At 40.9% G+C, this 22,745-nt stretch overlaps 1 protein-coding gene and 1 long non-coding RNA gene across 9 annotated transcripts in view; one reads left to right on the forward strand and one right to left on the reverse strand.

The window, feature by feature from the left end:
- The window catches only part of GTDC1 (glycosyltransferase like domain containing 1), a 200,639-nt gene extending 181,590 nt beyond the window's left edge, over positions 1-19,049 (reverse strand). For 2 of the 8 annotated variants that reach the window (XM_048308680.1, XM_048308687.1), the window contains exons 1-2: positions 18,957-19,049; positions 9,467-9,584 (exon numbers count right to left, since the gene is read on the reverse strand). The gene's annotated coding sequence lies outside the window, so the exon portion shown is untranslated. The other 6 variants (XM_048308688.1, XM_048308676.1, XM_048308678.1 and 3 more) reach the window with 5 other exon arrangements.
- A 441-nt stretch (positions 19,050-19,490) lies between these two features.
- On the forward strand, positions 19,491-21,883 carry LOC125328804. Its single transcript, XR_007204869.1, has 3 exons — positions 19,491-20,159; positions 21,216-21,386; positions 21,482-21,883. It is a non-coding gene; the product is annotated as an uncharacterized LOC125328804 (long non-coding RNA).
- Positions 21,884-22,745: the final 862 nt, after the last annotated feature.

The raw sequence follows: 22,745 nt of genomic DNA on the forward strand, positions 1-22,745 counted from the left end.
GTGAGTTTGGTAAAGAGCCAGACTGAGGAGATAAAAGGATGCTATTTTGCCAAGGTGCCATGGGAATTAATAAATCAGATAATTTTGTAAGATAAATTGTACAGTAAATTTGTATTATAAATTGTCTAATACATACAGGGAAAAATCACAGCTCAGTATTCCCTGGTATTGTTTTTAATGGCTTCAACTACAGCTAGAAAACAAATGACACACAGCACAAGTAGCTAAGGAGTCTTACTCTGAGGTGCTCCAACTCCAAGTAACTAATGGAAGAAAAACCAGAGTTGTAACCAGGCACTTGGTAAGAAAGATGAAGAACTGATTTATTCCTGTCACTTGTGTGCTTCCACTACAGTGGCAGTTTAAGCAGTAACTTCTAAAGTTTTCCACCACTCTCTGTGCAATACAAGAGCCATAACAGTTTTATCCTGTTTTAAAATCAATAAACAGCAGCTTAGGTGACATCTGACAAGGCAGAAAGCTCACACTTCTTCCCATGAACATTCTGCCCTCTGGTATTGCTGCTACATTTTACCATCATGCAGTTCAGAGAGAATTATATACCTATTTCCAAAGTTTGAAAAAACAACCCCCTCCTTCCCAAATATGGCCCAAAGCTGTTATGAAGCAACTTATTTTTAGAAAAAGCACTTATGCAGATACTTAATTTTAATTAATAGTCTCACTGACTTCAACATTTGCACAGCAAGACAACTCCACGCTTCAATTAAAGCCTGCACAGAAATGCTGTGCTGATTCATGGCCAAAAGCATGACAGGAACATCATTATATAAAATGCTCATAAAATTTAAAGAAAAAAAATGTAACAGGAACCTCACCTTTAAACAGAACATTAAACACTCTCTAAACCTCACAGCTTGAGCAGAACTTGCAGGCTGCTGAATATGTGAATGCTAGGGGTAAGATGCATTCAATGAAATTATTTCAGAGCAGGCAAAAGAATTTTGGGGACAGATCTTAAGTGGAGACTACAGCAGGCCCAGGTCTCCATCCCTGGTATCTGCCATCTGCCATGGCTGGGTTTCCAGGACTGAAACATTCTTTACCAGGAAAGTGGAGGCAGCTGCACCTTTACTTCTGATCTTTTTCCATTGTTCACACAGCACATAAATGTATTCCTATCAATAACCAATATTTCTATCAATATCAAATAATTATACCCAGGCCAGTTCAATCAGATTATTCTGGGCATCTTCAGCAGACATTCACTTCCAGTGAAGAGTCACTCTGAGCTGCAATTTTGCTTTTTATAATATACCTATAATAAATCTAATTTTGAAATAATATGATACCTAAGAAACACAAAGCTTTATTTTCACTGTCTATGTAATATCATAAATTAAGCTTTACTTTTTAGGCAGAATCCATAAAGAGAATTGGCAACAATTTTTTGTTACAATACTCTGGTCCTGTTTATAATCAAAACTGTGGCACTTGATGGCCTGTGACTCAGAATTTTAGAATTGTAAAAAAAACCCAGAAGAACAGAACAGGTAACAGAACCCAAGTAATAAACAGATAGAAAAAAGCAGGTAAAAAATGAACACCCTGAGTGTTTTCCTACGGGAGTAATTTCTTCCCAGGATATCCACTTGTCTCCAGCTCAGCACTAGCCTTGCCAGCCTGCCCACACATGAGCTAAAATAAAGCCCAGCCAGACCTGCCTTGGCTCTGCAGAGCACCAGCTTGTGCATTTCCCCAACCGTTTCACACCTAATTTACAGAGTACATTTATCCATCCCCATATCGCTGAGATCTAACCTGGAGAGTGACTAGAATCAGAATCACTTAATTGATTAACACTTAAGTGAGATGCAGAAAGCAAACAGAACACACTGGAAGACTTTCTGAAAATGCATTATTTTTATTCTGACTCCATTAAGCAGCCCAGCACTTTTGATGGATTAATGAAAGAACTATCAAGAAATAATACAGAGGAGGAATGCTGAGAACATGCCAACACATGATGAAGTGCAGACACCTTTCTAGTAGTAATGAGTCAAGCCAGGATGTTCAGAGAACTACAGGGACATGTGAACTTGCCCACTTGATCAGTCACAGAGTTCATTTGATTTTTATGAAACAGCATTTTGGTAATTCCTCTCTGGATCACAGACTCTAGTACTCATCAATTTACAACACAGTCATTATTCCCACAAAACTCATAACACATTTTTTCACACAGAAAAGTCTACTAAACATTCAGAACTGAAAACATTCACCTTCAAATTAATACCAAAAAAGCAGTCAATGAGCATATGTATACAAGTAAGGATTATTTCCACAAACCTTGTGAAGCAAGACACAACGTTTCATTTAAAGCAGGAACTGAAGACAAGCCCAGGAAGAGTAGGAGTAAATAAGTTTCTAAACAAACAACTTACAGAGATGCTTTTTAACAGGACCAGACAAAACATTCCTTACAGTTGCACTTACAAGCCAAAGCTGACCTCAGGCACCACACTGGGTATGGATGAGAACCTACGTGGATACTGACCTTAATAATACTACAGGAGCAAATTTTGCATAGGGGAGACTTGCTGTTGAACAAATGTTTTCCAATGTATTAGGCACAGAGAAGCTTTTTTTCTGCATCAAGAACCACACGTCACATTCCTTAAACTATTTCTTTTCTTGACCAAATACACTGTGGACAACCCAGAGAGGATGCCCCTCGGTGTTCCTCTTTGAGGTTCCCATCTGCAGTTTCCACTAACAATGAAAATACATGAATTTTCCCCCCCCCCCAAAAATCAGTCAAGTGCAAAAAAAATATTCTAAGTGTTTAGAGACCATCAACACTAAGGTCTGATGAAGTTTTTTACTGATGTTAAATCAAGTGCCACAGAGCCCACACTAATGCAAAAACAGGGAGAGCTGAGGATGACAAGCAGCAGGAATGGCTGTGTAAGATGCATGAGAATCCTGGAACCAAACTAGTGACTGGTCTAATTTAACACAAAAGGAAATAAACACTAATTCCACACTTACCAGGCCTTCCTAGATCTACTTATGCATAAAGGAGATGAGATATATTTAACTGTGTATACCAACATCAATCACAGGTGAGGAACTTCACTTGTGACCCTGAAACATCTGCAGCTCCTCTCACAACAGGGATAACGTTAAGGCCATAATTCCAAGCAGAATCACTGTCCAGCCAGACACAGAATGATGCAGGACTGTTCACTTGCATCACACCACAGTCCAGACATTTTCTCCACTTACTCCTGGACCTTTTCACCCACTCAGGAGTGAACAGACAAGGGGAAGGGAGCCAGCCCACAAAAATAATAATGGTCCACATCTCAAAACCCAAACTGTAAATCACCTCCCTGATCATAATGAAATGAACCAAAAGTTTAATAAGACTGGACACATTTTTCTTTGTCCTCCATAGATTAAAGAACAATTAAGAGGCTGGAAGCTGAAAAGTGACTTAAGCTAAAGTTACACAATTGTGTAACAAATTCACTTGGCCACAGGAAAGCATTTACATATTTAACACAGGCTATTTTAAATAGATTTATATTGGCCTAAAAATAGCATCTTGAATAGATTATTATTGCAGTAAAACACTTGCTTTATACCTGAGTAACAAGATCACCAAAAGTAAAAACCCCCCACACACCCCATGCAGAATGTGCAGGCTCTTAATCATTTCTCTCTCTGCCTCAAACTCCAAGTTACAGAGCTTTAGACCACCATATTCAATTAAATAAAATTCAGACTATAATTTTCTAATATTTTCTTTACAGTTAAATACAACACTGGCCAATGCTTACCAGGTTACAATGCTAAGCAATTCAAGTAATAATCACAATGATAAGTGTGCAATCGAATGCCCATTTGCCTTGATTTATATGAACCATCATATATAAGCCTCATGCACCCATTTTAAGTCACTGGGAAAGATCGTATTTTTCCTGATCTGAATCAGTGCTCAGTCTGAACTTAGGCACTTCTGGGTTTTTTTTGCATTAACCAGAATCAGTCTTCGCACATAGTGGAAGATGCCTGGGGCTGCACAGCCCTCTGCAATCTCAGCAACTGGCCCTATCATTCCCTGTGATAGTTATGCTGAAAAAAATAAGATCAACCAAATTTCCAACTGCCCTTCCAACTGTGGGAGAAGCAGATCAGCCTGTTCTTTACTTCTGAAGAAAAGGTCCCAAAAAAGCTAGCCTTTCATATGAAATACAGATCATTAACACTGGATACACAACTATTTTGATGCTCACTTTTTGTCTGTATAACTGGGATTTGGTTGTACCTATTTCAGGACGTTCTGTACTTTATATCTATGGTCTTTAAGGTCCCTTCCAAACCATTCTACAATATACATATATGTGTACATATGCACACACACTATTAGCTTCTTTTCAAAACTAATGTATAATGGAGGGGCTGCTTACTGAATCAGAAGGCACCCAGCCAATGTTAAATCACTTCTCTTATTCTCAAACTACTGTCCTGATGACAAACTATAATTTATCAAACAAGTTTCCTTGTAGTTTGCCCTGACTGCAGAAATCACTAAACCACACAGTAGGGACTGGGAAAAGTAGTTGCAGAGTGTGCCAGTTGGCTCACTGGGAACTGTTACTTAGTTTCACCACAAGCCACAGTTACTCTGTCCCATGGAAAGAAAAATCTCTTCAAGGCTGTTAACTGTCTTCTGGAATATAAAGTCTAGACCCAAAACTCATATTGTATCATCTAAATTTATGCAGCAAAACCGTGTTTAATCAAGGGTGGGGTCTGACCTAGCAACAGCCTACTACATTTCCCTTACTTCAAACATACCTTACATACAGAAAAGGACTGATGTTGTATCAGTCTTTACAAACAGCAACACTGGCAAATAAAAAAGTACATTATTTGGGGAGTCAAAACCCATTTAAGTAAAATTTGTGGCTCAAAAACAGCTCAATCTTTTTTACATTTTGAGACCACTTTAAGAATATAATTGCTTTCTTTGAATATGACATAATACCTGCCAACTCTCCAAAAAGTGGAGAATAAAAGGAGTTTCAGGAAAAAGATTTGGGGTTAGAAGACACCAGTATCAGAGTAATGAGACAGTTACCTGAGGAAAGCAGAGATGGTGAAAAATATGATCAAGTCTTATAGAAGTCTGTGTAGAAAAGTGGTTAACGGGGGAAAGGAGGTTGGGATTGAAGGCTTAAACCTAGCAAACTGAAAATATAAAAATTTTGATCCCCTGAATTTTTATGCAATTTAATGCTTGGAAAACAGACACAGCTTCAGCCAGGAGGCCAAGAACTACTTAAGGGCTGAAACACCATAAAACACTTAGGTCAGACTGGCTTTCATGCCATACCACAGAGTACAACAGAAGAGTCTCAGCAGAAGTAAGTCCTCCTCCTTTGTAAACCCACCACCATATCAAAATAACATCACTAACATTTGAGGTTCAACCTCTCCCACACCCATGTCTTGGATGACCTGCTTGGAAGAGCACTATTCCCTAAATCTTCAAACAAGTCTGGGCTAAGGAGGTATGCACATCCAAAACAGAGATTTAAAATATAGCAACTAAAAATGCCCCTAAAAACATCCCCATGTACTATTCCTTGCCTGGAAACAAAGCTCAATAATAGAAATTATGATTTTTATTAACAACACAATAATTTTGGGTACTAGAGAGGCTGAATGAAATCACATCATTTGCTTTTGTGCAAACTCTCACATTATGTGAGTTAGATGCAAACAGAGTTACGGGAACAACTGACTTCTCATTCCTAAGTGTGTCCACATTCCAATTAGAATAAAATCATAGAATTCCCAAGTATCTGAAAAGACAACTACATCAAATGATGAGAATTCCAAAGTCAAACACCCACTTTGAGAAGTACTTTAGCCTGATTTGCGCTCACCTGATCTACACTCACCTTTTTCAGAGACTAACTGCAGAAACAGCACCCAAACAATTATATTTTTGACATAAATGATAATTTCTTAGGCTCATTCTTTTCTATTCCATTCCATATTCTTCCAAATAAAAACTGCCCAAAAATACTTTGCATGAAAAACTAAATGTTCCCAGTGACAACTCTGATCACATCATTCTTTGCACACGAAAACTGAAAGATACAACAACAGCAAGAACCACTAGTTATTCTTATAACTTCAAGACTAAACCCTAAATATAGTAGGTTTTCAAATTCTCTTTCCTAAAATTCAAGTAATATGTTCATCGCTTTAACCAAAGGCCAGCAAAGTACAACTTGTATTGTGCTGCAGGCCATAAAGGGAATGTTCTTTATTTGAGTCATGGTTGGATGAAGATGAAAAGTAGTTTTAGAAAATTTACAACAGTTTTGACACTACTGTGTGTTTCTCGTTACAAGTTATCCCTCTCTATTTATCAGACTGACTCCAGACCTTTCACTACCTCCAAAAAGACAATTTTTATCGATTCTTCATGTCCTTAGAGCTAACCATAGGAAACTGCATAGAATACAGGGAAAAACCCTAGTTGAGAAAGAACATGGATAAGAGGACCACAGTGGCTGCTTCACCAAGGCAAGAGAAGCAACAGTTTAAAAGCAACATTTAGTAATTAATTTACCTTTAGCACAGCACTCAAGTGACACTGTGTTCCCATTTATCTATCCTCAGTAACCAGTCTGCTATATAAAAAAATTTTCCCAAGTAAAGAGAATTTACTTAAAATTATCAGATGCCCTTTCTCTCCTCTTCTCCACCCTAAACTGACACATCACCAGCACTGTTTCCAGTACTTCACAGCAGAGACCTGTATTCTGCTTGTGAATCCCATGGAAATCTTTATTTCTCTACCCCAAGCAGAGCTTTCCTCAAAATTAAACTGTTCTTGGACTCATTTCTGGAGAGTATTTGGGAGGCTTGGTTTCACAAGAAACAGGTTGTGCTCACCTGCCTGTGGCAGTCTTCGTTCACTTTGTAAACTGAGACACGGGGTTTACAACAGTCTCAGTCATGGAGCAATTTCAATACTTAATCTTCTAAAGTTGACTTTCTGAAAGATGAATTACCAGCCTTCATGTCAGTCTTTACTGACTGCACCAAGATGCAAATACAGGTCTACAACATGACTACATTATTTTATTGCAGGGCAAACACCAGCCTGCAGGAAATATCCCCGACGTGAGACTGTGCAGGTGCCTCAAGGAGCCACCATGACAAGGAATTTTTTAAACAGAACCTGAAAGGGCAAAGAGAGCCTACAACTGATTCTGGAGCTTCCCAGATGATCCCAGGATGTTAAAGCAGAGGTAGAAATGTAGGTAGTCTGTCACCACATGCAACAAAGCCTTGCAGGAGCAAACAGAGCTCTGACCTTCCTGCAAGGTGCCACAGCTCCAACTTACAGGTAAGGCCACATCAGAGACAAGTGACTGCTGCTGTTTTCAAAGACTTGAGACTTAAAGGCTTGGTTAGCCAAAGATTTTCTCTCCTTTTTTTCAGATACTGTTTTCTGTGGGATAACAAAAAAGCTTCCAACTTAGGTGATTCTTCAAAGGACTTCAGGGAACACCTGGAGATCTTGGCAAGATGCTGGACAGTAACACAAAGGCATGAAACACCTACACTGCAATAAGATCAGCTCAAACAAGATGTCCCAACTTGGACATACAATTAAGTGTCCCATTAATTTTCTTGCATATGTGTACAAAGACTTTATGTGCTTACATGAAAACTCAGTAAATTAAAGCTAAGATGACATGAGCTACAACAGCACTTTTCTACCTATGAGGAAGAATCAAACCAATGTTCCTGTAATTTCTTTTCCCATGATTTAAAAGAGTTTCTGTACACCTTCTTTGTGAAATAAACTGAGTAATAATTACCTCATCACAACATTTTCCAAACACTTATCACTGTGCACTGCTCACAAAGAAGAATCACTAAAACCTTTCCTCTCAAAGCAAGACAGAAGCAAAGGCTTCGTCACTTCTTCACATAACAGAAGTTCTCTGAGCAGTTTACCAAAAAATCAAGATACATTATTTCTCAAAGCAAAATAACACATTGCACTTGGAAGATGTGCTCTCCATACTGAATAACACCTGTTACATACCTGAAGGGGTTTCTTGAGCAAGCCAAGTCTCCCCAGGTGGTAATTACACTGATCAAATCATCCCCACACATGTTGAAAAAATGGAGAGCAAGAAGTAAAGGTAGTTTTTAATGGATCAACAGCTTCTTCTAAATTCATTCAGCACATGAAAAGAATAAAGATGGAAAATTCTGGCAATACATTAAGGCAATTCTTACACCCAAACAATCTGATAATGTAACATTGTGTACCAAGCCAGTTTTTTTCATAAATAATGATCTAAACAGAATACTAGTCAATTCACCAAAAGATATCAAAGATACCCCTTTATTACAAATGATCCAAGTATCCCCCTTGAGGCTATGACTATCAGAAAACATTTAGTCCTCTCCAGCCAATAATTTTTGGATCTGTTTTATTATGAAACTGTAACACATTTTCAATAACTTTTAGCCTTGCTATACAGAGCAACACAATTTCCCAGAACCCTTTGGAAAAACCTGACACACAAAATGATTCTCAGTCAACTTGTGTATTATTAAGCTGAAAAAAACCCCATATATCGGATCATTTGATCACTGGAGAGAATGGCAAAGTATTGGGAGCTTCAGGACAGATGGACGAACTTCAGGTCACATAAAACACTACCAAGGCTGTATTTGAAGAAAAATGTGAAAGTTTGTGAAAGTGCCCCAGGTGAAAATACTTTGTGTTGCTAAGAAACATCATCCCTGATGATGGATGAATTAAATTGTCTCAGTTAGCAGAGCCAACTCCAGGCATCCCTCGTTTATTAGGAGAATGTTTTCTTGTACTGGTAATTTATTTCAACAGCTACGTACAAATAAAAAGCCCTACCTTAAAATGAAACTGAGAATTTCAGACTTGCATTATTGATGCTAGAAAACAGATTAGTTTACATCTTGAACAGAATTTAATAGCTAACATTTAACAATGTAAACTCTAAAAATGAATATTAATACATCCAGACTATTAAGAACTTACTTTAGGATAATCTGCAGTGAAATATACTGTTCAACTTCCAAAATTACTCTATGTGCAATCTAGTGAAGAACAAAACTCTTCAAATATTTCTAAGCACTGAACATCATCAATATTCAGGTAATCAAATTTTAAACATCACTGAGAGAAAAGCATATTCATTTGTCCTGTATTATGACGACAGCAACATAAAAACTATGCATGAAAGAAATTACGCAAACCACCTGCTTTGGTCATGTGGACATTGTCTTAATGTTTCATCCAATTACTTTTTTAATGTCTTACTTACAGTTTCTCCTGCAGGACAGATTTGTGAACTTAGAGCAGTGTATCTTTGCTTTTCTGAAGTGTTTGCTGCTGAACTCCCACAGATCATACCTGCTTCACCTGCCATGCACTGCATTGAGTGAAGTCCTTTCAAAGGTACAGGGGGAACAAAGGAAGGCCACTGGCTTCTCTCTTCCCACCATCTGCACATCAGGCCAGAGGAGCTCACCTGAAAGGGGAAAGAACAGCAAGCACATCTCACCTGGCACAGCCTTCAGAGCAGGACTCAACAGCAGAGGAGAAGCACAGCGAGCAGGGAGCCCCAATGTAAGAACAGTCCCGAGGTCAGGAGCAGCCCCACAACTGCTGTGCAGAGATGAGGGAAAGGGCAGGGCTTCCTTCATAACCCAGAGAGGAATATGCACAATTTTATGCCACCCAGAAACCAACACAGTTGCTGCACTGAAAACAAACCAAGTGCAAAGACCCATTTTCCAAGAACACAGCTGGCAAGGGGGAGAGTCATTAAAGAAAATGAATTTTCATTTGTCTGATGCCAAGGCTTTGGGGTTTTTCTTCCTATTTGCTAGATTGTGTTCTAATGAAGATTTCAGGTTAGAAGTCCCAAATTTTAGGCCTACAGAGTCCAATTTAAGGAAAAAGGTGGAAAACCCTCTATAAACTGTTCTTTGGATCACATCACAGCTTCCAAGTCAGAAATTACCAAGCACAGTTACATGCCAGTAATACACTCAGCTAGTCAATACACAGAGCAGCCAGAGAGGCTCTTCATCCCAAATAACCCCACCACAGAGCAGAGTTACCACCAGAGAGCCCGAGGAGAAGTATTTAACAATGATACCAATTTGGCTGCACTAGAGGAGATGTGTTTCCTGTGGGCCTAATAAGGAGGAGCTTTACAATCTGAGCAGAAGTCTTTCAAAACCTCAGAGGACATGTCTTATCTACACCACTTCTGCTTCTGGAATCCCAGAAATCCTGAAGACAGAAGGCAGATCAGACTGCAGCTTTCCTAGGCACAGATGTTGCAATCACATCTGCCTTAACTGTAAGCCACAGTCCTTGTGACTTCCCAACTCTGTCAGCATCTCTTAGTTGCTTTGGTTCTGGAAACACCAAAAGGCAGAGGCTAAGTGTTTCTGATCACATCAGGTGTAGTAAAACACCAACATACAAGAAACACATCTACAGATTATGTTCCAAGCAAGTATCAATAAAGAAAAGGTTTTTGAAGCAGAGAGCATTTCTTCCCCTCCTCCCTTCTCTACATGTTTCACAAAATAACACTTCAAATCAGACCTGACTGATCAAAGTCTTTTAAGAAAAGTGTTGACCTAGCAGCCATGAAGAATGACCATTCATGGGTCAGACACAGAAGTATAATTAAAGATAACTCAGTTTCTCTGAGGGGTGTGTAAAAATTATCACTGACCCAGGAGTGCAGAGCCACAAAAACATTCTCCAAGCTTTTTTCTTTTAACTCATTAAAAATTCCCTCCCTAAACACCTATAGCTACAAGATGTCAGATCTAATTTGGCCAGTTTCAGGCTTTGCAGTGCAAGACTGGCACAGACAGAAAGAACCAAGACCAGCAATGGCCCCAAAGACAATGAGAGAATCAGAGCACAACCCAGCTGTTCTGTGACTCCAGCTCTAAAGGTTGGGTCTGCAACAAGGAACAGGTTGCAGGACTCTGAATATAATACGCTTCTTCCTCTTGGCATTTTCAGTGCAGGATTATTTAATGTTTTCATTTATTACTTGGATGATGAACAATACAGTTGCAAAATTTGGTAGTTACCTGGGAAATGCTGCAAGCATTCTGGAGAACAGAGTTAGAATTGAGAAAAGTGGGACTAAGGGATTAACAACAGAACTGAAACTGGAGTTTTAATACTGAACACCTAAATTTAAAAAATCCAATTTATAATAATAATGATAGGAGCATCATATACAAAAGATGGTAAGATTCATTCTGTACATCACTGATACTAAGGTTGTAGACTATGTTCAGGTCTCAATACAGATACAGGAAACAAGAGCTCAGAAGAAAACCTAAGCAATCTGGAAGAGTTACACAGCAAGTAAAAAAAAAAAAAAGAAAAAAGGTAAGAAAGAGGAGACATACTTCAAAACAGGTTAACAGCAGTTACAAGAATCACGCCCCACTACTGCAATATCCACAGCAGGAAAAAAATAAAAAAAAAACCAACCCAAGAAGCTTAACAGGTTAGGAAAAAAATTAGAATAGTATTAGAGGAAATATGTTACCTCTAGGGATAGCTAAACAAGGGATTAGGTTATGGAGGGGTTACACAAATCTCCACTGATTGTTTTTAAGACCTAGTAAGAAGAACATGTCAGGAATGGCCTGTACATCTCTCTCTGGCTTGACACTGAACTACATGCTCACACATACAGTACAGGGCCTCAGCACAGAGCAATGACCTCCAGAGATCCCTGTTTTCTTTCCTAAACTTAAAGGCTGCACAAGTTTAGGCTCCTGCCAGGCAACTCAGCAGGTGACCTGACTGCTCCTTAGAGCTCCAAGCAGGCTTTTGATATCTCTCTTTTCTAAATAGCACAGGCAGGCTGTGATTGACAATTTTCTCTCACATGAAGCATGCTACCTTAAATGTGGAATACTCGGAACGATCTGCCAGGGAAATAAAGTCAAGGTACAGAGAAGGGAACAGCAACTGATCCCAGGAATCCAGTTCTGGGAAGGAAATCACAACTGCCAAATCGGGCAAGGATGCACATCCCATTAGCACCTAGAAATACAGACAGTTATATTTTCTCTGCTAGCACCTCCAATAAACAAGCCTTAATAAAAAGAAGTATTTAACAAAGTACTTAGAGAAATAAGGAGGGAAGGTTTGATGTTCCTAAGCTTATTTTCACAGCAGTATGAAAGGAAATGAGGTAGAGTCAGAGCTAATTCTCCTTATATAATTTCACATGGAATGATTAGTTCTGCCCCAACAGTAACAGCTTTCCAGAGGGTCCTACTTGTCGCCAAGATTGCATACAGATGCTCTAAGTGTAGCTTGCTTATTCTCCACTGACAACCAACTTAAAAGGCCAATATAATATTCATTTTACTATAGAATGAAACTCACAGCGTGAATAGTAAAATAATGTCAGAGCTACCATGAAACTGCAGTTGCATGTTGGGGGCTGTGACTTTTAAAAGTTTAATCACAAAATGGATTCACAGAGAAGAACTGCAAGAGCAGCCTTGTGCTTCAGCAACATCCCGTGGTCACTAAGGTTGTCCAAAAGCTGTGGCTGGACAAGGAGAGGGCAAAGGCACAGAGGAGCATTCGTGTCACATGCCCTGCTGAATATTTTCCTTTAGAAGGCAGGTTTCAATCATTACACACTGTGTTAATGCCCCCCCTCTCTTAAGCCTGATTAGGACAGACATTCCACATGCTGAAGGTGGTGGAATTCTTAAGTCACCTGGGTCACTTCTGGGTGAAATACCAATTACTGGTAATTTATCGCAACAAGGCCTACAAAAAGAAAGCCCTAAAAGACACCCCTCAGCCCAATGGTGAACATATCACACGGATAATCCTAAAACTCTTCGCAAAAAAAAACTTGTAATAGGTATTAGTACTCTTATAAAGCACTGCAGTGCTTTGTGTTTAATCCTTGAATAGACACTAGTAGAAAAGCCATACTCAATTCAAAAATTTCTACCACAAATTCCAGCTTAGCTACTTCTCCTGGTTTTTAGAGGATATATACATTTCAAATATACATAATAGTAAATTTAACTATCGATGAAAAATTTAAATTACATGCCAAAACAGCATGCAAAATAATAGCATATGAACTTTAAATGTGTGTGTTTTGCAGTTTTTAGCACAACCATTTGTTTTACAAAAGACCTACAGATTAAATACAAAGTACACTATTAGTTTTAGGCACAAGAACAGCCATTTTTTATGCCTTGCCAGAAATAATGACTAATTAGGCCAGCACCACCCTGCAGTCATTTCCATAAATCTTGCCTTTACATTTAAATCACACAACAAGAAGAAAACTGACTTAACAACAACAAGAGCATATTTCTCATTAAAGTTTTCTTAAAGCAAGATCAGGACAAGAAATTATTCTGTAAAGTCAACAAGCTGATGTTATTGTTTATTTGGAGAACTTCAACTCAGACCAAACAGAAGTTTTACTCCAAAATTTGCTGTATTAAACTGCAATCCTGCACTCAGACAGGGAAAACTTTCAACTGGGAAATCACAAAACACAGAATTTCACAGGATTTTTATGGCTTTCTTATTTTGCAAAATCATCTCACAGCATATTCCTTATGTAAACCTTGAAAAGAACCAGAACATAAAAGATGCAATATGTTCAACTACTTGTTGAATTTTTGTTTTCTGGCATATTTGTATGCAAAGTAAATATTAAAGGAGAAAGACACATAGGAAATATGATTCAGATGAAATGAGGGGCTGTACTTAAATTAAGATTTTTGTTTTAAAATTATGGGAATTATGGTGCTTCTGAAAAATCACTTGTTTAATTATATATACTGCGCAAGATACTTATAAAAACACCTTATTTTCACAATGCAACAGGGATTTTATTTCTATTTTATTTACAAAGGTGCCACCTGGTAAATAACACCAATAAAACAGAGTCAAGATTTATACAGGCACATACTCCACAATAAAGTTATTAACACACAACTCTGAGGTTAGCTTTTTTTCCCTCCCCCAAAACTGATTGGAAAGAACAGGAAAAAGGGGATATTTTTCTAAGAGGTGGTCTGGAAATGGAGCTAAGTCACACCACCACTGCTCTGGCTAATCATCCATTCTGAGTTTTAAGCACTCCCAAACATTTCCTTTTGCATGTATGCACAGAGGTTTATGATATTCTGGAAGTTCTTCCATACAATGGCTTTACAACAGGTCTGTTTCTAATATGTACATTTTATTAGGCTTTAGGAGGATTAACCAAAATTCTTAGTTCTTGAGGAAAATAAGGCCTGGCAACAGCAAAGTCCTCAGCCTTCATTCCAACATGCTTGACCACTGAATCCTGCCAGGGTGAGTCATGCCCAACATGGGACATGGATTCCATCCCAAGAAGGAATAAAACACTGAATCATATTAAATCTGCATCCAATTTCTTAGGCGTGAACTTGAAGGGTGTGTTTTTATCTCAATGACAGCTTCTAAAAATGACTGTGAAAGAAATCTTGCACTCTGGATGGTGTTTTATCCATCAAGACCATGACCACCACACATTTTCTGTTGCCAGAGGCATGGCCAAAGTGACCTTCTTAAGAACCACGGTTGGACCTCCAAGAAGAAAACATTCCCATGGCATTTAGGGCAATTTCATACTTGTAATATTGAGTATCAGTAACACAGACAACCTGCCGCACAAGCAGGCACTGACTGCCCAAAAATAATTTTGGAACAAAACTGGAAAACAGCACGCGAAGCCACACTGGTCACACTGTTGTAGAGCCACAATACATACAGATGTTTTCCGATGCAAAACTAACTAAATTCCCCCTTTTTTTGAGCACCCTAACATTAATTTTTTCACAATTCAGCAAATTACATATGTAATAAATTTTGCACATTTGATTATATGCAATATGTAATACACACACATATTTAAATCAAAGTTGCTTATACAAGATCGACTTACTTCGGGATTTATGTATCACAACTGCTTGTGTTCTATGTTTTGACCCTAAAAAAATAATTATTGGGGGGGGGAACCAAACCACACTTTGTGCCTGGCCTTGCCTGTTTTCCTCCAACTTCTGCATTTCATCATTAATGTTACATACTTCACTGTTAATTTTAGACATTCCTCCCGTTCTCATTTGGACATCAAAGAGCTACTCGTACCCAAAATACCAGCAATCTGAAATCCTGGCTTCCCTACTTATTGTCGTTTATAACTTGAAAAGATCTTTGATTTCTTGCCTACAGGAAATATTGCTGATCAAAAATAAAACATATATATGCTCCCATGAATTCCTATAGATGGGGTCCAGGATTTACAATAATAGACTGAAGACATGGTTTTCAGATTTACATTTCCTACTCTGCCTGGTGCTTCACACGTTTATTTTTACTTTCACATCTGACATGCAGCAATATGGCCAGCTAAGGTGTACGTTTAAGACATCCTTTGATATAAATCCATAGAGAAGTGAAATTCACACCAGGTTCTGTGTCCTTGCAGCACTCAGGCCCCGCTTCCCCACCGATAACTGCTCCGCTTACGGATGGCTGGGGGCAGCCCAAGGCTGGCTCTCCACAGCCCCTCGTTAACAATTCTGCCACCAAAGATTAAAGTGATCTTCCTGCTTTACAAACTCGGGAGAGAACATTTCTCACATACAAATGGCAAAGAAAACCAACATGGTAGCCAGCTTTTTTTCCTTTCTGAAATGCATGCTGCATGAGTTCCTAACAGGCTTGAGTATATATTTAGAGTTTACCCTTCACTTTTGCAATTTTTTTAAATTAAACATAATAGTGAGTTATACAAGCAATTCCAAACAATGAGAGACTCACTCTGTTCAAGTCAGCAAATCATTTGCTTTGCTTTTGTTACTACTCCCACTACACAACAGCTCCTGTCTCAAGCAGTAGAACAGTCAACACTAAGATGTAGTTATTTATACCAGCATTACAGAATAGAATCATTCAACAGTTCGGGTTGGAAGAAAACTTAAAGATCATCTCATTCCAACTCCCTGTCATGGGCAGGGACACCTTCCACTAGACCAGGTTGCTCCAAGCCCTATCCAGCCTGGCCTTGAACATTTACCACTACTATAACTAAGAATAACACACATGCCACTAAAAATCAAACCTTAAAATATATTTTCAGTGTGTTTCCCTACAACGGAACACAGTTCTGTTCATGCAGGAACGTATGTGTTACATATACCAACCCAATTTTTATAGAAACAGCAGTTACCACATTCATTTAACCAGGTAACATATCAAGTCTATGGACAAGACTTCCTCATTGCAACCAGAAGAGATAACTCAAGACAACATTCCAGATCAAATATTTGCTCAACAGCTGTAGGAGAGACGCTTTACCACCATGGCTCTCCCAACCTGGACTTCATGGGATTGTTTTGGACAAACATATTCTGATCTTGTGAAGCCAAACAATGAGATGCATATATACTTCACTTCTCTTCTGTAAGTTAGATCCCAGCTTACAGACAGTAAGGAATTTAAATACAGCAGATGGCTCTAGAACTCCTGGCCTTCTCTATGTCAGGAAGTGCTTGGCATTATTACAGCTTCCAACAGCCATTCAGGTTTTGCACAAGCAGCTGATTCCAAGAACCCCAAGTGAAGGAAAGTACACTAAAAAAGTGCTGCTTTGATGATAAAAATCATCTATTTAAACACTTTCACCAGTGCAGGACATTGGTCAGAGACCACAAACCTTCACTGCTCTGATCAAAATAGAAAGGAACAAAGTCAATTCTGGAAATTGGGACAGAGGCCTAAAATGCTCAAGGCATGTGGCTCTGAGCTATGGGCTCAAAGCACTTTGCAGTCACAGGGCATAGAAAACATTTATAAAAAGCTAAACCAGGAACTTTTTGTTTTCATATTCTCAAATTTTATTGAGCAAAATGTTTGAGGATAGTTTATTGCTTTTACCGGCCACTCCAAAGTGGGCCTCCAGCCAGCTAGGTCTTTAAAATATGTCTATATCTCTGGTTTTAAAACAATGTTAAGGAAGTTGTATAACTTTTACACTGGCATCTGAGTGACTTAGCAGCAAAAGCGACAGGTTTCAGCTGTAACACAGGCACTTTGCAAGCTACAAGGCACCACTTTTCCAACAGCACCTGTTGCACTTGGTATCGATCCTAATGCAGGCAAGGGATCCATAAGGGTTAATTAACAGGTGTGTAACTCAGGGCAAATCCCAGGAGACTGAAATTCAGGTGTACCAGAAATCAAACTGTGCATTTTATCAGCTGAGGGAGGAAGTTAGTGCTCCGTTTGTAAAGTACCCACACCCTGAGCTGAGCAGTGTGCTCTCCCTAGGTTCCTATCATTAAACGGGGAAACTGACCAGGAAGTTTGCAAACAAGTCAATTACAAAGCATACTTGTATATTGCTACATTTGTAAACACCAAGGTGTTTATACTATGTTGAGAATAACCTTCACTTTCTTATATACACACAAACCCCAAATAAAAGCACTGATTTAAAATCCAACATGCCCTTAATTGATTTGTGCAACCTGGATTCACAGCATTTGAACTGACTATAATACACCTGGACTTTCAAGAAGGAGAAAAAAGGATGAGGCAGGAATACACTCTACATTAGGCCTTGAAAGCCTCAATTAAAATTCAAAATTGTACTTTGTATAGAGGCTCTTTACATAAAAACCCTGTCATGGTTAAGATTTAAGGTTAACCAGGTTAATAGAGTCCAATAAAATAGCTCTATTGAATTATGCTAAGCCATTGTTATAACCCACACTAAAATCTGCTACCTGACTATTGGGCTCAACTCTGAACCATAAATTAAGCTTCAAACTCTTTTCTACACTTCTTTAAAAAAAGAAAGCATATGCTTTTGCACCTTTAAAAGGTTTCTCTCCTCCAGTCTGCTACTCCAGTCACCACAGTCATGTGTTAAAAGATTTGTGCAGACCTGCCAAGTCCCATTCATCCCAGACACACTTTCCTAAAGTTGGGATATGTTTACAAAGTAGATTTAAGCAGCTCCTCTGCTGCAAAGTGTTCTGTTCCACGGCATTCTTAGCTTAAAATAATAAAACCGATATCCTAAAATACACACATTTTGTAAAAGTAGTATTTTTTATGGTTTTGTTTTTCTTCTTCTATAAAGCTTGATGGAATGCCAAAACTAAGGGTGCAATTTTTCCAGACTCCTTCACCAGCAGAAGTGCTTATACGTATAAACATTTTAATTTTGATACGTGGAATCAACCCGGGTTCGGATTTCACCGCTCCCTTTAACTGCGCACAAAAAGCAGCCCCTGCCCTGCACACCTTGTATGTCAAAGCAGAGGGGCAAAAGAAGAGCGTCTGTAAGAAACACCCTCCCCACGAGCACTCCGAACGCGCGGGCCCCGGCGGCGGCTGCGGCGCGGTTCCCCCGCGGGCCCAGGCCCGGCCAGGCCGCGCTCCCCGCCCGGCCCCGGGAAGAGGCCGGAGCCGCCGCAGCCGCTGCCCGCGCTCCCGGCCCCGCCGGCAGCCATGTTAGAGCGGCGGGAGGCGGCACCGCGGCTCGCCGGGGAGCGGCCCCTGCCCGCCCGCGGCGCTCGGGGCACGGCGGCCGGGTTCCCCCGCCCAGCCGCGGGCCCGTGCTCGGCGCGGCCGCAGGTGCCGGGAGCCGCGGCGGGCGGAGCCGGCTCCTCTGGCTCGCCTCGCCCAGCGCGGCGGAGCTCGCCCGGAGCCCCCTCTCCGCCGCCGGTCTTGCCGCCGAGTGCCCGCCCCGCTGACCCCTTCCCTCCCTCCCGGCTGGCGCGGGCGGCCCCGCTCCTCACCCCACCCCGAGGGCGCTCACCTCCTCCTCACTCCCTCCTGGAGACCGTCGGCACCGACGCGCCGGCGTCCCGGCCCCTCCCTCAGCTCAGCGCCGGCCCCCCCTTCCGCCCCGCCGCCCGGGGACCCTCCCTGCCTGCGGGGACAGCGGGACGGGCCCCGGGGGCTCCGCCAGGGACAGCCCGGCTGCCGCTGCGGGGCACGGGGAGAAGGAACCCCGAGCGAAGTGATGGGGCGGGAACCAGACCGTGCGAAGAAAGCGATGAGCCCCTTTGCAAGAGTTTTGGGAGTAGGGAGGGGTGGGAAGAATATATAACAAGGAGTTGTGCACCAGGTGGGCTAAATAAAAGCAATTAGAAAGAAGATGGTTTTCTGTGAGAAGCAGCTGAAAGGAGTGACAGTCAGGGCGGTTGCCAGTTAGATATGATTAGGAGGTGTGTGTTTTTTTCCCTATCTCAAGCCTTTTCAGGTGGTGCAGCTCCTGAGAGAGGCTGAGCAGGTGTTATCATAGAATCATTACAATAGATTCGTAAAATGGTTTGTGTTGGGAGGGACCTTAAGGACCACCTCGGTCCAACCCCTGCCATGGCCAGGAACACCTTCCACTAGACCAGGTTGCTCCAAGCACCATCTAGCCCGGCCTTGACCACTTCTAGGGATGGGGCAGACACAACTTCCCTGGGCAACTTGTTCCAGTGCCTCACCACCTTCCCAGTAAAGAATTTTTTCCTAATATCGAATCTAAACCTGCTCTCTTTGAATTTGAACCCATCCCGCCTTATCCTGTCATGACATGGTCTTGTAAGTTATCTTGTCACATTTTTCCTGTAAGTTCCCTTCAGACGCTGGAAGGTCACAACGAAAACTACCTCAAAGCCTTCTCTTTTTCAGGCCGAAGAACCCCGGTTCTCTCAGCCTTATCTTGCTGGAGAGGTGCTCCATCCCTCTGATCAACTCCTTCGTGGCCTCCTTTGAAGGTGTAATTGTTACAGGCAGGTGTATTAACCCTCTTTTTCACCACAGCGAGTAACAAAGCTTCCAGCAAAACTATTTTAGGGGAGAAGTGTTTTGTCACACTGACTCAGTTTAGCGTGGTGTTATCTCTGGTATGTAGACAGAAACTTTTTTTTTTTTTTTTTTTAATAGGAAGTCAAAATGAGTAACACCTAATGGAGTGACGAAGCAGAATTTCCAAAGAGTACAGCTGTGAGAAGCATCAACACCAGTAACTTGAGGATTATGTATTTTTTTTCCTACTCTGGCTAATCAGTGATTGTGAAAGAGTGACGAGAAGGCTGATTTGCATGAGAAATACCCTTAGGATAATGCAGTGTTTTGTTTCACAAGTTTTTAGGTTCAAAAATCCTAGGAAAGTTGTTTTCCAATAGCTTTCCACTGTCCTGCACCTCTAAATTCCTGACCCTGCCAAGTTATGGAAACGTGAAAACATCACAAAGCACAGTTCTTCATGGGTTTTACCTAGGCAGAAGTGGTAAGACCCGAAAATCTTTTAATATTTATCATGCACATTATAAATAATTTTATAAGGTTGTGTCTTTCAGACAGGGTGACAGATGAGGAGGCCTCCAGTCCAGCTGAATAATTTGCCCCTGGCATGTGCTGGAACACAGACAAGCAGGATGTTTCATCCCCAATTTATGGATAGAAAAATTGAGGCAAGGAAGTGAAGGCATTTATTTTCCAAGTGTAGAAGTGCTCATTTGTAAGCAGGCAATTTAGGCTTGAACTTTTTTTTCCCCTTTTTTTTGAGGAAAAGAACCGTGTATATACAGTTCCCATTGAAACTACACTTGAGGCACCCAAGCAGAAAGACTTTGGCCATACTCTTTTGGGGTCCCGCAGCCCTAATCCCATGTTCTAATTGGCCAGTAATCTGTGGACAGATATTGTAACAGTTCCTTTAGAATATTTTTCTACTTCTCACTCATTTGCATACTAATGGCATAAAAATAGGCACTTCCTGCCAGTAATTAGTTGGAGCCCAGAATTTAAAGAAAGAAAAACACCACAGCATTATGGTAGACGGATGGTACTGAGGAAGCTGCAAAAAAGAGTCACTTCTCTGGTGCTCAGAAAGTGCCTTTAATTTAGAGTTCAAGGCTGGCAACTCTGTTACCTCTGTGTGACAGGGATTAACTGTTTGCTTGGCCTAATAACTTTGCCTCTAATGAGCCCCTCCAACTTTTTTCATGGCAAATCACTCAATCTGCACCCAGGCTTGCTGCTGTAAAATGTTTTTCTTTTTTTGCCTTTTTCCCAGAAGGAATAATGCTAGCAGTGAAGTCTGTGAGTAAAGTTCCTTGTGGACCACCGTGACTCAGACCAGCACAGAGGCTGCTCAGGCGCTCTTCACCTAATGAGGCATTGTGAAACCCATATCACATGAAGTCATGTGAAGTTCTAGGTTAAAAGAGCCCTTTAGGAGCTGCTTGTAAGTATGGGGTTATTTGACTTCTCACATGTAGGCCATAGACTTTACTGCAAACCAAGTTGGTGATAGCTGGAAATTTTCCTTTTCTGATATAGCAACAGAGGTAACTTTGGGTTTACATATCATAGAATCATGGAAGAGTTTGAGTCGGAAAGGACCTTAAAGATCATCCAGTTCCAAGTAACTTCAGTGAGACGGTGAAAGTTTCTTTTGCCGCTTTCATTCCCCTAACCTCTGGAGATCCTCAGTACATGGAGCTCCTAGAGTGGGTCCAGCGGAGGATACAAACACGATTGAGGGGCTGGAACATCTCTGTTACAAGGAAAGACTGAGGGAGCTGGAGCTGTTCAGCCTGGAGAAGAGATGGCTGAGAGGGGACCTCATCAATGTCTGTCAGTGTCTGCAGGAAGGGGTCAGAGCATGGACCAGGCATGTGGAGCAGGAACTGATGCCCAGGAAGTTCTACCTGAATATGAGGAAGAACTTCTTCCCTGTGCAGTGACCAAGCACTGGAACAGAAATCAGAGAGGGTATGGAGTCTCCCTCACTGGAGATATCCCAGAACCATCTGGATGCAATCCTGTGCCATTGCTCTGGAATCACCCTGCTTGAGCAGGGAGGTTGGACCAGATGACCCACCGTGGTCCCTTGCAGCCTGACCCACTCTGTAATTCTCTGAAATAAATATTAAAGATTACAATCTCCAGGACTATCAGACCGACACCTTCAGCAAAGAATTAAAAGCAGAAACTCTTCCCATGGTATTACTTAGAAGAAATTCCAGCAATTACTGTTCCACCTACAACTGGACAATACTGATCTCCAGCTATGCAATCTAAAACTCGTGAGACGCAACTGCAGTTAATTACATACCTTTAGCTTATTTAACTACTTCAATAGCAAAGTAGTTATAATAAAAAATATCTCTAATACATTGATTGTAACTATCAGTTTCTCTTCTCAAAGACCATAGGATGGATTTAATAAAGGGTGTTTGTGCTCCTTTAGGCTGAGACCTGCAATGCAGAGTTTGGTTCCCTTAACAGGATCCAGAATCATAGAATGGCTTGGGCTGGAACGGACCTTAAAGACCATCCAGTTCCAACACCCCCTGTGATGGCCAGGGGACACTCTCCACTAGACTAAGTTGCTCCAAGCCCCATCCAGGGCTGGTCTTGGACACTTTCAGGGATGGGGCAGCCACAGCTTCTCTGGGCAATCTGTGCCAGAGCCTCCCCACCCTCACTGGCAGTAATTTCTTCTTAATATCCAATCTAAACTTAACCTCTTTCAGTTTAGAACTCTTCCACCTTGTTCTGTCATTCCAGGCCCTCGTCCAAACTCCCTCTCCAGCTCTCC

Source organism: Corvus hawaiiensis, chromosome 7 (assembly GCF_020740725.1).
Source record: "Corvus hawaiiensis isolate bCorHaw1 chromosome 7, bCorHaw1.pri.cur, whole genome shotgun sequence".
NCBI classification, from domain to species: Eukaryota; Metazoa; Chordata; class Aves; order Passeriformes; family Corvidae; genus Corvus; species Corvus hawaiiensis.